Source organism: Canis aureus, chromosome 3 (genome assembly GCF_053574225.1).
Source record: "Canis aureus isolate CA01 chromosome 3, VMU_Caureus_v.1.0, whole genome shotgun sequence".
Lineage (NCBI taxonomy): Eukaryota > Metazoa > Chordata > Mammalia > Carnivora > Canidae > Canis > Canis aureus.
The window spans coordinates 37393491-37407293 of NC_135613.1; the positions used below are offsets into that span (position 1 = coordinate 37393491).

General features: G+C 41.5%; 1 protein-coding gene across 18 annotated transcripts in view; it reads right to left on the reverse strand.

Moving 5' to 3' along the window:
• The window catches only part of DAB1 (DAB adaptor protein 1), a 1166965-nt gene that overhangs the window by 874626 nt on the left and 278536 nt on the right, over nucleotides 1-13803 (reverse strand). For 10 of the 18 annotated variants that reach the window (XM_077891933.1, XM_077891931.1, XM_077891953.1 and 7 more), the window contains 2 exons: nucleotides 9996-10184; nucleotides 5557-5696 (listed from right to left, as the gene is read on the reverse strand). The exons of 3 other annotated variants lie outside the window; for them this stretch is intronic. The gene's annotated coding sequence lies outside the window, so the exon portion shown is untranslated. Of the gene's footprint in view, nucleotides 1-2092; nucleotides 2115-5556; nucleotides 5697-9995; nucleotides 10185-11466; nucleotides 11607-13803 lie in introns of those variants that run through there. 5 more of the 18 variants (XM_077891930.1, XM_077891938.1, XM_077891934.1 and 2 more) reach the window with 3 other exon arrangements.

Below are 13803 nucleotides of genomic sequence, written 5' to 3' on the forward strand. Positions count from 1 at the left end.
CCGCATTGAGTAGACATGAGGATTAAATGGGAAAATTTAAGTAGCAGTGCTTGACATATGGCTGTTCTGTTACCCCCCACCCCCACCCCGTCACTGGAGCCTCTGCGCCCTGGTGGTGCTTCCCAACATGATTTAGTCACTGCATGATTAACAGAAAGTACTTTAACAACCATATGAGGTACAAAAGACAGAAAGAACAAATGAGCAGGGATGCCTAAACTTATTTTTCTTTTGACTCAGGCAAGTGGAAGATCCTGCCCTTAGTCACACAGCTAACAAAGGGTGAAGGCACAACTACACATCAAGTGTCATAACTCCCAGGACAACTGTCCTTCTACCACACCATGATGCCCTCATCTCTGACTTTCTTCTTCCTCCATTTCTTTGAACAGAAAGGATTTGATGGAACCAGTAATGACATATATGAATTCCGAAGCAGATATCCATTTTTAACGTGGGAAGGAAAACATTAAGATGTCAACCTTGGGGCTGCTAAATGAGCATCTGTGGCCCACACATGGGGCACTGGGGACTGGAGGCTCGGGGAAGTAATTGCCACAAATAAGACTCAACTGGACATTGATTTATTCAGCCTGTTTGCTTGATTTCCACTTTGAGCTTGTTCAATTGGCTATTCCTCTTTGTTGTTCCTTCTCAGGAACATGACCCCAGCTCATTTGGATGGAAATGTGCTCACCCATTACCTCATTAATTTCTGGGACTTTGCATTATCATTTACACCCTTCCCCTCTATTTTCTTTGCCCTCAAAATTCAAAGTATTGGTGGGAAATAGACAAACAATGCACCATTTCTCCAAGATGTGACAGGATCTGTATTTATCATTTGCAACCCTCATTGTCATAATTCAGCCAAGCCAGGCTGCAACACACCATGGGAACTCATCAGTGAAAAGGTGCATGAGGGAGGAAGCCATGCTAGGAATCGGGAGCTAGTCAGACAGCAGAGGTGTCTCATCAGCTCCCAGCAGCTGTTGTCTAAGAGTGATGGTAAACTGGGACTTCATGTGAGTCCAAAATAATGATGGTACTGATGTGATAACAATGCTTGTTAAACTCTTACAACACACATATGTCATCTCATTTATTTTTACAACAATCCTACAAGATAAACCTAGAGAGGATAAGTTACTTGTCCAAGGTGGCATAGCTAGGAGATGATGGAAATGGAATTCAACCCCACATGTTTCCTTAAAAATCACATCCTCTTTACCATTCCTCGAAACCTCCTTTGTTTAGTTTCCCTGAAGCATTACAATGTCCATTTGTTGGATCCTTTCCCAGTTCATCTCTGAGTGCCTTACACACAGACATTTCTTCCATCCTTCCAGAAGACCTGTGAGAATGATGTCCTATAGTTCATTAAAAATGAGCTCAGAGAGGCTAACTCACTCACAGGAGGGCACACAGCCTTTAAGAAACAGAGGAAGGACTCCTAACACAGGTCTTTCTGAGCATGAAATGCCTTTCCCCAGACATCCAGGCTAATGATAGGATAGACAGCAGTAGAGAAGGCAGTGAACACTGTGAAAAATATGGGCAACAGTGTGGGACTCATATAATTGGGTGACAGAAGAAAGACCCAGAAACAGAGTGCCAGCCTGCATGGACTCCAGCAAGGCAATCCCAGAAGGAATTCCCAAGAGATGCGTGAAAAGCCCAGTTGTTCTCACTGGAGACACATATCAGGATTGAGGGTACTCAAATATGTGCCCAAGGTTCACCCCAGACTCTTGAGTTGTCAGGATCACAGCACTATTCCAGGACATACATGCTGCTGGGGTGGAAGGAGGAGAAGAGAAGTAGCATAAGCAGAGTGTCTGCTGAGGCCAAGCACTATGCTGTATATGGTGCTGTACTCAATTCTTGTAACAACTCTGTAAAACAGGTTTTGTCACTTTTCTTCACCCTTTACCCTAACTTCCTCATATCTAACACAGTACTTGGCACACGCACACACACACACACACACACACACACACATACACGTAATAACACTGTGTGAAACTGATTAATTCATTTTCAATTCTACTGGCCAGGGAGAAATGAAGCTATTACTGAAGCATCACCTTACCTTGAAGGAGTGTTGAATATTTCTCTAAAGTTTTGACCAAAGCAACTTTTCTAAGAACCTGAGATTTAAGTCAACTTCAATATTTGGGTTGGTCTTTTTTTTTTTTTTTTATTTGGGTTGGTCTTGTAGACCAAGTACACAGGGCTGTGGGAAGAAGGCCAGAGAAGAGAGGCACAGAAACAGGCTCCACAGGCCAGAGAATGCTCACTAGGGAAGCTGATGGCCCAAAAGTTGAGAAGATAAAGTTGAGAAGAGCATGCCCGGCAGAGAATCCTGTAGGTAGAGAAGCACATAAGCATAATGCAGAATGTGGATCTATAAGCAGCCAGTCAAAGCTCCTAAGCTTGTTCACTCCCCCTTTTACAGAGCAAAAAGAGCTTTTCCCCCCTGATTACAACACAGTAATGTTGAGTGGAAAATGCCAGACATTAAAGAGTATATATATATATATATATATATATATATATATATATATATCAGATGATTCCATATATACAAAGTTCAAAGACAGGCAAACTTAATCCATGCTGTTAGAGGACAGCATTGTGGTTAGCTTAGGGTTAAACTGAGTGGCAGGTAGCAGGACAGGGCTTACAGAGTATTGGGAATGATCTACTTCTTAGTCTGGGTGCTGGTTACAATGATGTGTCCATTTGGGAAAATTCACCCCTTTCCATAGACATGATTTGTGCACTTTTCTGGATGTTTGTATAATATTTCAAAATAAATCTTACATCAAAAAGGAATACAGGGATCCCTGGGTGGCGCAGCGGTTTGGCGCCTGCCTTTGGCCCAGGGCGCGATCCTGGAGACCCGGGATTGAATCCCACGTCAGGCTCCCGGTGTATGGAGCCTGCTTCTCCCTCTGCCTGTGTCTCTGCCTCTCTCTCTCTCTCTCTCTCTCTCTCTCTCTGTGTGTGTGACTATCATAAATAAATAAAAATTTTTTAAAAAAAGGAATACAAAAGTATTGAAAGTATTGAAAAACCATTTTGATGGTGCAAATGAGGATGAAGTAAAATGTATAATTCAATTTCCCAGGAAAAACAAAGAGAAAATTTTGCTCCCTCTGCTTCTCAGTCTGGCTCAGAAGAAGGTGGTGAGAACCAGCATCTGAGTTTAACGACTTTCCCCTGGCATTTCCCTCATAAGGAGGAGAATCTTAATTTTCAAGGATAGGACAGGTTCCTTTGGATGGATTCTCCTACTCCTTGTCTTAACCTATCCCAGAGGAGAGCACAGCTCCCCTCTGTTGGTACAGAAGCCCTGCAAAGGTAGGTGTGAGCAGATTGAAGGAGCAGTAGGAAGGGTCCCTGTCTGGACCCAGGTGAGTGCAGGGAGAAAACAGAGATTGGGCAGAAAGGAACCCAGGTGGGATATAAAATAGGGCTTCAGAGACCCTGGTTGGGAGTTTAGATTTTCTTGTAAATACAATGAGAAATCCTTGGAGGTTTTTGAGCAAGAAGTAACATCAATGGACTGATGCTTTAGAAGGATCATCTTGGCTGTTATGAAGAGAGTGGCTAGCAGGTACCAAAGGTGAACCAGAGCGACCACTTGGGGTATAACTGCCATGGTCCAGGAGAGCAGTCAGTGTGGCTGAAATTGAGATGAAGGCAAAGGAGAATAAAGAATAACATATTCAAGACAGTGGCTTGGACGAGCTGGCGGATTGGGTATGGGAGAAGGAGATGGAAAAGTCATTAAGCAATTAAGCAGATTACAGGGGGAAGGCTGAGTAACAACTCAATGTGTGGGGGCACTCAGAAATCAGTTTTAAACATGCTAATATGAGAGACTTGGGAGACATCCATGTGAAAATGGGCAGAAGGCAGAAGATCAGAGGAATACTCTGGAATAGAGAGATGTAATTTAAGTGTCCTTGTGTACAAAGCACTTTCACACTTGCCACTCTGTTTATCTCACCACCCCTTTGGCTATGACTGGGAAGTCTATTCCCATAGATGAAGACATTGAGGTTCAGAGGGGCTGAGTGTCTTACAGCAAGCCACATAAAGGATAAGCAATGATGCATGGAACACAATCAAGCTTACTGTGTTTATTCCCATATGCTTTGAAATAGTTTAAATGTGGTGGGTTTTCATTATGGATGTGCATTGGTGTATTACGGGAAAAGCATTGGGACACCACTCAGATATTGCAGGTATGTTTGACAAATACCAAGTGGCCCAGCCCTACTATGCTCATAGGATCTATGTCTGCTTGTTAATAATCTGTGACTTCTCTCATTGTCAAATTGATATCAGATGGATGCTTCTTCTTGCTGTTAGACTATACCTTTCTATCAGACCTTCTATATTTCTTTGTAATATCTTATTTAGAATATGATTTGGGTCATCACCCAAGGAACTTTCAGAATGCATGTATAAGAGTACCATGGGAGAGAACTATTTTCTCTGTTATAGACAATGAAGGACTGTCACTGTTTAGTTCCATTTAATTCAGGTCAATGAGAACTCACTAAACACTTACTGTACACGAATCACTGTTCCAGATGAAAGAGACTGATCTGGATAAAGGCTCAGCCTTTACTTTGTTATATGCTCTCCAGAATACTTTATTTTTCCTTCATGGCTCTTATGACACATTTAATTATTTGTACAATTTTTGGCTGAAGGTCTGTTGTTCCTTCTAGATGATTACTTACTCACCATTGTATCCCTTGTGCCTGGTATTTTGCTTGGCATACAATAATTTTCCCATTCAATATTTATTGAATGAAAAGAAAGGAACTCACAAATGAGCATATGCTACAAAAATAAATACGTTATAGTGCAAAGACTGTTTCTGGACAGTCTGGGCTTGTGTTCCTCCTTGCCTTGAGAAATTCATGTCTCAAGTGTTGGTGTCCTGCTTTGAATCATATCAAAGGGCAGGACTCTATAATATTATGGTGCCAGCTACTTTCTAGGACTTCCACAACCATGTGCTTTATGGAATGCAAATTTAGATATAAAATGATTGGTGGTTGGCTTTGTTCTCTGTAGCACACATATCCTAATCATTGTGTTAACCTTACAATAATGCAATTCTGAATCTTACATGGAATTTTTAGATTCCACTTAGATTCTCAGAGTAGTGTTTTACTGTATTTCTAGATACTTTGTTCTTTTAGTTAGACTGGCCTTCCTCCCATTTAATCCAGTTGGGTCTGTGTCCTTACCATGGGCCCCTCAGTGGCCAGGAAATAAAATTCCACCTCCCCACCTCTGATGAAGTTACCTAGGAAACACGGTACTACTGTATTGAGCTGCTACGTATGCCAGGAGTATGACTTCATCATCACATGATACTACTAGGTCTCAGGACACCTTTTTATAAGTAACAAAAAAAACCCTTAAGTTCACAGAAGTGAGGTGACTTATCCAAGGTCATATAGCCAGGATTGGAGCCTTAAATGTTTCCCCATTGATTCTCAACTAACATTTGATGAGTACTCTTACCTTGAAACAGTATTCAGGGTGCTTTTCAGCTATCCCTCCAGTTGCTCCCAATATACATTGGTAGGGTAAAAGAATGGATGGAATTTTCAAAGAGAGTCCAAAATCTCTGACCACTCTCCTAGATAATTCAATTTGTTGCTCTATTAAAAGAAAAAAAAAAGATACAATAATACTACTACTGCTGGCCATGTCCTAGAGGAGAGGGACCCACTGGGGTCTTTCCAGTGAGCAGATAACATATTTAAATGCAGTCCATCAGTTAGTAATCTGCTGCCACCCCATCCTCTGAGAGCTGCTTTATTGAACACTGTAATTGCTTGGATGCTATTATTCATTTCTGTAGCTGTTGCTATTAATTAAATATTTTTGTCGAAAGCTCCCTGTGACATTTCTTGCTGCATTCTTGAATATCTGATAAGATATACAGCCAGTACACTGGTACCCGCTGCATTTGGCTGATAGTCTTGTCCTAGTTTCTAACCCTCAAAACGCTAAAGAAATGACACAGTTTTAGTGGAATGAGGACTTCTATTGTTACATGATGGGGTGGGGGGGGTAGAGGTAGTACAAGGAGTCTTAGTGAAATAGATGCAAATGTCACGTTTTAGAGCTGTGATAGTTCAAGCTGGAAATTGGACTAGACCTTTATTCAAAGGCTTGGCCCATTCCTTAGGTCAAACAAAGCTTGGCTGGATTGGATTCTGCAATCCTAACCTCAGGAGAAATAGGCATTTAGTCATTCATTCAATAATATTTAACAGTATCACTAGAAGTCTTACCATGTACCAGGCCCTGTGCTAAGTCCTAAAGTTACAGAATTTAACTAATAAAAATAAAATAAAGTAAGAAAACAATCTCTGCCCTTAAAAAAAAATTACAGTCTCTTGGGGAACACAGACAAGCCTGCTACAGTAGGAGGCATGCTTTAATTTCAGGTGTGAACTAACGTTAGGGATGGCTAAGGTTGTGGTGTCTCTGGCTATGAAAGGAAGCCTGGCTACGAAAGGTATAGAGCAAAAGGATGGGAGTGTATATAGAGCAAGATGTCCTAGCTGAGATAAAACTGATGCATAGTTTGTATATAGAAGTGATGCTTGAAAGGCTCCTCTGGCCATTCGTTTCTCTGAATAACATACATGAGGACTTTTTCATTTTTCCTTGAAAGAGGAGGGAATCTGTGACCAGAGACCTTTGGGTGAAAAGGAGGACAACAGAGGATGAAGATGGCATCTGTCCCTTACTGAATTTCCAGTTGGCTTAGAGCTCACTTCTGGGCAAAGCAGAGAGGCCAGAAGCTGAAACAGTTGTGCCCATGAGAAACTGCAAGAGCTGGAACACAGGCTAAGCTGCTGTGAGGTCCAGATGCTCAGAGCCCTGCAGGGGTTGCAAGGCAGGACCCCACTCCATGAATCCCTGGCTTGCCCCATGGCACTAGGTCCAGCACCTCTAGGGCATGGGGAGTAAGCAACTCTCCTCAGACACGACCTTCACATGATAGGCACAATTGTGGTGGTATCAGAGAGGCTCCTTTAAAGGACTTCAAGACTGGAGGGCATCTAACAAAGGGGTCAGGACTGGAGAGAAAGGGAAGACAGATATGACGAACGTTGCAGATAGGCTGGTTTTATGAGAACAGGTGAACATGCCTTAGGCACATGTGCTTATTCTTAGGGTAGGGACAACCCTGAAAGGTGATGCAGTGCTTATGGGGAGGGACCAGAGTCTAAATAATTTGAATGTAACTATTAACAAGGTGAGGCATCTTTGGGACATTTGGGATATTCTGTGATTAAAAAATGAAGAAGGGATGCCTGGATGGCTCAGCAATTAGGCACGTGCCTTCCACCCAGGGCATGATCCCGGAGTCCTGGGATGGAGTCCCACATCAGGCTCCCTGCATGGAGCCTGCTTCTCTCTGCCTGTGTCTCTGCCTCTCTCTCTCTCTGTCTGTGTCTTTTATGAATAAATAAATAAAATGTTTTAAAAAATGAAGAAGAAAAAGGTAAAAGAACTCAGAAGAGAGGAACAGATGGAAGACATCTCAACACAAATTACTGGAAGAATTACTAAAGCAGAGTGGTGTGGTACGGTGGAGAGAACGCTGCAGGTCACGAGATCAGTACTGGTCCTCAGTTTCCTGGTAACTGTGTATGATATACAGCAAGTATCTGCTCCTCTCTGGACCTCAGTTTCCTTAGCTATAAATGAGAGGCAAGATCTTTTCAACAGTGCTTTTCTACTCCCCCAAGTCCATGACTTCAGATGAACTACACATACAGTTCTCAAGCTTTTAAATGCAGGACCCTCCTGGGAACCCTGGGTGGCGCAGCGGTTTGGCGCCTGCCTTTGGCCCAGGGTGCGATCCTGGAGACCCGGGATCGAATCCCACATCGGGCTCCCGGTGCATGGAGCCTGCTTCTCCCTCTGCCTGTGTCTCTGCCTCTCTCTCTCTCTCTCTCTCTGTGACTATCATAAATAAATAAAATTTAAAAAAATAAAAAAATAAAAAAAAAAATAAATGCAGGACCCTCCTAACACCAGGTAAGGGTTATAAATGTAAATATAACAAAGTGATAGGAGAGCAAAAAGTTAAGGTTCTCATGGCAACCAGAATTCATAGCAGCTGTGCGTTGTTAAAGGGGCTCCTCCTGACAGTCTGATGAATAATCCCAAAGTCTATCTATTGTGCAGGAATTGTCAGGGACTCTTTTTGGGGGGTGGGGGTGAGGCACAAAGACAAGATTAGCCAACCATTTTAATGAGAATTTTAATCAATGCAAAAAAATTTGGCAACACTTTCAATGGTGACTAAATAAAAAATGTATTTATATTTAATGAGGCACTCTGTCTATTTATTATTTATGCAATAATAAATGCCAGTTGGTTATTAATAAAATATTGCTCAGTCATTAATCCTCAATAAATACGGTTAGAGTAATTAGTATTAAAGTGACACAGAATACTTCATAATGAGAAGGTAATTTTCTCTACATTAATGGATTATTCAAACAAACCTTAACTTGCAGTTATCAAGATCAAGACCCTCTAGGGAAAGAGAGTAGGGAGTTACAGTGTAACCTTGAAAACTTCGAAAGTTTAAAGACTTGAAAATGAGGCCAGTCGGTGCCCTCAAACTGTTATTAAGAGTCTCAGATTTCTCAGGAAAAAAGGTACAGAAGCCCCCCCAGACCAAGCACATAGAGGACCTGGTATAGAATCTAGGATTTGATCTTAACTAAGTTGTGTGCCCTTGACCTTGTTGAGTTTCTAAGTGTCCTGATTCCTTCATTTGAGGAATGAGGATTTGATATCTCCCCTTCTGAGTTGTAATGAGGATTAAATCAGATTATGTATTTTTAAAAAATTAGTTTTTATGTTGCTGGCTCATAGTGATGTTTGGTGAATGACAGTCAGGCTAAATCCTGTAATGGAGCAAACTGCCACTCCAAGATAGGCCTCTTTGACATACTGACTATTCTAATCTGGTTATTTTTAAGGAACTGAAGACACAAAAGAAGTTCTGAAAACCAAGTTGAAGTTATCCTTTTGTAAGAGATATTGACAAGGTAAATCTCCACTTATATGGATATCTCCCTTGTACCAAAATGAAGGGAATGACTCTAAATATTTAGAAACTTATCAGTGGAGTTACTCAGTTTTCCTGAGTGTCTCGCATGTATATAAGAAGCATACATGTTATTAAACTTCCATTTGACTTTGTCTTATTAATCTGTCTTATATCAATTTGAAGGGCAGAGAAGACTTTTCCTTCCCCAAAATCCCATAAATAACAAAATGTTTTCCATTGGTGTAATGGAGGGAATTGTAAGCTCTGTTTCCTGAGGTTCCAAATTTTGGAAACTTAACCTTACCTGTTGGGTTGAAATTAATATGTCTCATCTCTTCTCAAAATTATGGCTATCAGTCATGTGCCCTCACATTGGTCATTTCTGGTTGACCTAAGCTGTTTTCATAAATGTCAAATCACTTTGATAGCATGCTATTTCTGATTACAACAGAAATAACACAGTGGAGTAGAAAAGTGTACATCTGGGAATCAAGAAGACTGCATTCCCATTCCAGCTCTGCATAAACTTCAATCATTTACCTCACTGGGCTTGAGTCTTATCAAAATGTTGGGACAAATAACTTCTATGTGTCTACCAGCATTTTGCACATAAGTATTTTTATGACTCTTCTTTAAAAAGTGGGTTCTCAGAATTTTTTCTTCTAAGATGTGTTTTAAAGGCTGGACCTTCCTGGGAAAGAAAGTGCTTTTGGTGACCCTGAGGGTTGAGGAAGGATACACACAGTGATTATCTTAACACAGCTCAATGCAGAGAAATATTGCTGAGATGGGAATGAGAGCTGAAGAGAGCAGGTTTGGGGGCCGACGGCAGAGGGAAAGTTGAAATTTCCAACAAGCAGAAGAAACTGACCCTGAGAGCACTGACAGAATCATGACCATGCAGATCTCATTTAGTTCCCAGATTACAACTCCACTGTTGCTGTGAGATGAAGTTCATCAGTTTCCAATTTAATTTCATGATTCCAAGTGTATTCTGTGTGCCAGGCATCATGCTATGTAGGGAAATACGGAGCTGAATACATTTCTCCCTCCCAGAACCCTGTAAATGAACAGATCATTGTATTAAATATCAGTGCAAGAAGAGAAACAAAATTATATTTTTAGAAAGCCCTCTCTTCTGTTTATCTTCTAAAGAATAAGGGTAGGAAGGGAATGAAAGCCTTTCCTAAACTCCCTGAAAAAGTTCTTGCCTATTTTGAGGTGCCTCTTTGTAACTTATTCGTGGTTCTTCTAAAAATGCTGTGCTCTGCTAGAGGCAGTTTAGTATAAAGATATATAGGTATAGGGTGGTATAGTACCCAGAGCCAGGATGGACTGGGCCCAGATCTTGACTCTGCCATTTCCTAGCCTTGTATATGCCCTTGAACTACTTGCTTAATACCTGGTGCCTCAGTTTCCTCAGCTGTGAAGAGGATAATAATTGTGCCCTCCACTGGTTATTTCTGAATTTCAAATGAATTAATACATCTAAGGCACTTAGTACAGTGCCTGGGACATATCAAATGTTCAGTAAATGGTAGCAAATATTATTATTAATACTCTGCTCATTTGCCCCAAATATGCCACTTCTGATTCTCCACAGAAGCATTTGGATTGAATGTTCTAAATCAGATGCTAAATTATATAATAAAAAGAGCCGAGGTTTCTGAGAAATGCAGGCAGGAGTTTGAACTTTTTTCTGCCACCTATTGGTTATGTGCCTGGTGAGGGCTTTCAAATCTGTTCTAACTTCTATTCCCTCATCTGTTAAAAACAAACAATAACAACAAAGGAGATAAGTTCAAGGGAATAAAATATCACCTTCCCAGTAAGATTGAAAAATATTGAGTTTAAACAGAGCTAAAGGGTTTTTGTATTGTCTTGCTTTTGTTTTTTGTTTCTTGTGTAGGACATATACCTTGTATATGTTCATGGATGTCCATGAAAGGGATAGAACATGTAAGGTTTTCCCAACTCTTTTTTTTTTTAATTTTTTTTTTTTTTATTTATTTATGATAGTCACACAGAGAGAGCGAGAGAGGCAGAGACACAGGCAGAGGGAGAAACAGGCTCCATGCACCGGGAGCCCGATGTGGGACTCGATCCCGGGTCTCCAGGATCGCGCCCTGGGCCAAAGGCAGGCGCCAAACCGCTGCGCCACCCAGGGATCCCGGTTTTCCCAACTCTTAACCACAGAATTCGTTTTGATGGCATACCTATTAACATTTTCCCAAAAACTGGCATTCTCTAGAAAATTCTTGAAATGTTTCACCTAATCTAGATTCTTTGTTTCAAGGATGAGGACATATGGTTGGGGGAATGTCTTAGTCTGTTCAGCCTACCTAACAAAATACCATATTTATTTTCCCACAGTTCTGAAGGCTAGAGTCCCAGATCAAGGTGCTGATGGATCTGGTTTCTGGTGAGAGCTCCTGTGTTGTAGACGGCTGCCCTTTTTCTGTGTCCTTATATGGCTTTTTTGCTGCATGCACATGGAAACAGAAAAAAAAAAAACATCTCTCCTTCTCGTTCTCTTTCTTTCTCCTTATAAGGTCACTAGTTCTACTGGATTAGGGCCCCATCCTCATGACCTCATTTAATCATAATTACCTAAAGACCCCATCTCCAAATACAGTTACATTGAGGGCCAGGGCTATATGAACTGGGTGGGGAGACATAATTCAGTCCAGAGCAGGAAAGGAAAATGACTTCTTCATTAAGGTTACATAGTGAATCCATGGACATCTGATACCAGAACCTAGATCTCCTGGCATGTAATCCCATATTGTTTCAGTGACGCTTCCTAACTGATTGAGTGAGACAGTCTTCTATTCATTCATTTACCCTATCAACACTGCCAATCATATGCAAAGTCACTATGCTAGGCTAGTCTTGAGGACCATAGACAAGAGAACACATCCTTTGCCCTCAAAAAGGAAACTAAAATCCTAACTAGAGAACAGGCATGTGAACAGAGTTCAACATGCTTGGCTCATAACATTCTGAACAGCACAGTGTCGATCTGTACTGACATGGGCAAGTCAGTGCCCTGCAGCAGTGGTCAGAACATAGGAGCTGGAGTCACATAGAGCAGAGCTGCTGTCCCAGCATGCATATGCTGGCTGGATGGCATTAGACAAATTGCTCAACCTCTCTTGGAGCCCCAGTTTCTTAATGTAACAAATAGGGATGAGACTTTTTAAAGTAATTTGAGGAATAAACATACATATGTATATCATCTAGCATACTGACTGGTACACAGTGGATGCACAATAAATGTTAATTCCCTTTCAGCTGGAGAAAAGATATTAGAGGGTTTTTAGGCCACAGTATCCACAGACACTTCTTGGACACAGTAACAGACTAATACTCTGGCCTATTAACAAGGATATGTGGGGGTATATCAATTCTAGATTTCCAGGATCTAAGGTGCAGTGCTGGCTTCGATCATTTATCTTCCCTTACTGCAGGGGAGTGATCCCACTGAGAGAGATTTATTAATAAGCACATGTACTTTGTCGCTATAAAGCCATTGAACCTCGTTTTTAAAAAAAATGGTAGCGTTTGTGTGCTGCTGTGAATATATCCATATACATTTTTAAAACACACAGTTCCTGTCAAAGACCAGCCCTTCTTTAAGAGGACTTTCTTTATGAGGTACCATTTATTTGTCACCTGGCATGGGCCAAGATCCTGTGTTCAGTGTCTTAGACAAATTATTTCTCTTAATATGTAGAACGAGCCAGAGAGGAAAGTCTTATCAACTCTGTATTTTGGTGAACATACTGAAGAACAGCTAGGTTAGAGACAGGGCAGTGGTTCCCAAAATGCAGTCCTGGACCAGCAGCAGTAGGGGCACCTGGGAATGAATTACAGATGGTTTCAGACCAGATCTCAGGTTTCAGACCAGATCTACTGCACCAGAAGCTCCAGGGGTGGGATCCAGGGATCCAGTACTGTGTGTTTCAACAGGCTTTAAAGGTGATTCTGATACATCTGAAAGTCTCAGTCTGCCTATGATCACAACCAGGAAGTGTGTGGTGGAACGGAGCTTGGACTTATCTGTCTATAGAACAGAGCCTTTCTCCACCAGGGGTAATTTTCCACCTCAGTGGGTATTTGGTACTGTCTGGGAACAGTTCTGGTTGTCACAACCCGGGGATGGGGGTGCTACTGGCATCTAGTGGGTAGAGGCTGGGGATGCTGCTAAAATCCTACAGCATGCAAGACAGCTCCAAAATAAAGAATTAACCAATCCCAAATGTTAGCAGTGCCTAGGTTGAAAAATCCTAGTCTACCACTTTATGCTGACCGTGAAGGGATACTTAAAAGGGGAAAAAAGTGAGGGAAAGAAATGAGAAACAGGGGCAAAAGTGGGGAAGAAGGAAAGAAGGAAGGAAGGAAAGAAAGGAAAAGAAAAAAGAAAAGGGAGGAAGGAGAAAGGGAAAGAAAGAAAAGAAAAGACAAAAGGAAAGGAGAAAGGAAAAGAAAGGAAAACTCGAGAGAGAAAGAAAGGGAGGAAGAAGGAAAGGCAGGAAGGAGAGAGGGAGGGAGGGAGGGAGGGAGGGAGGGAGGCAGTGAGGCTAAACAACAGGCATACAGAACAGTGGGAAAGCCTGCCCTGCCTTTGGATGTCAGGAAACTGATGATCAAAATGTCCAGTTTAAAATCATTGTGCT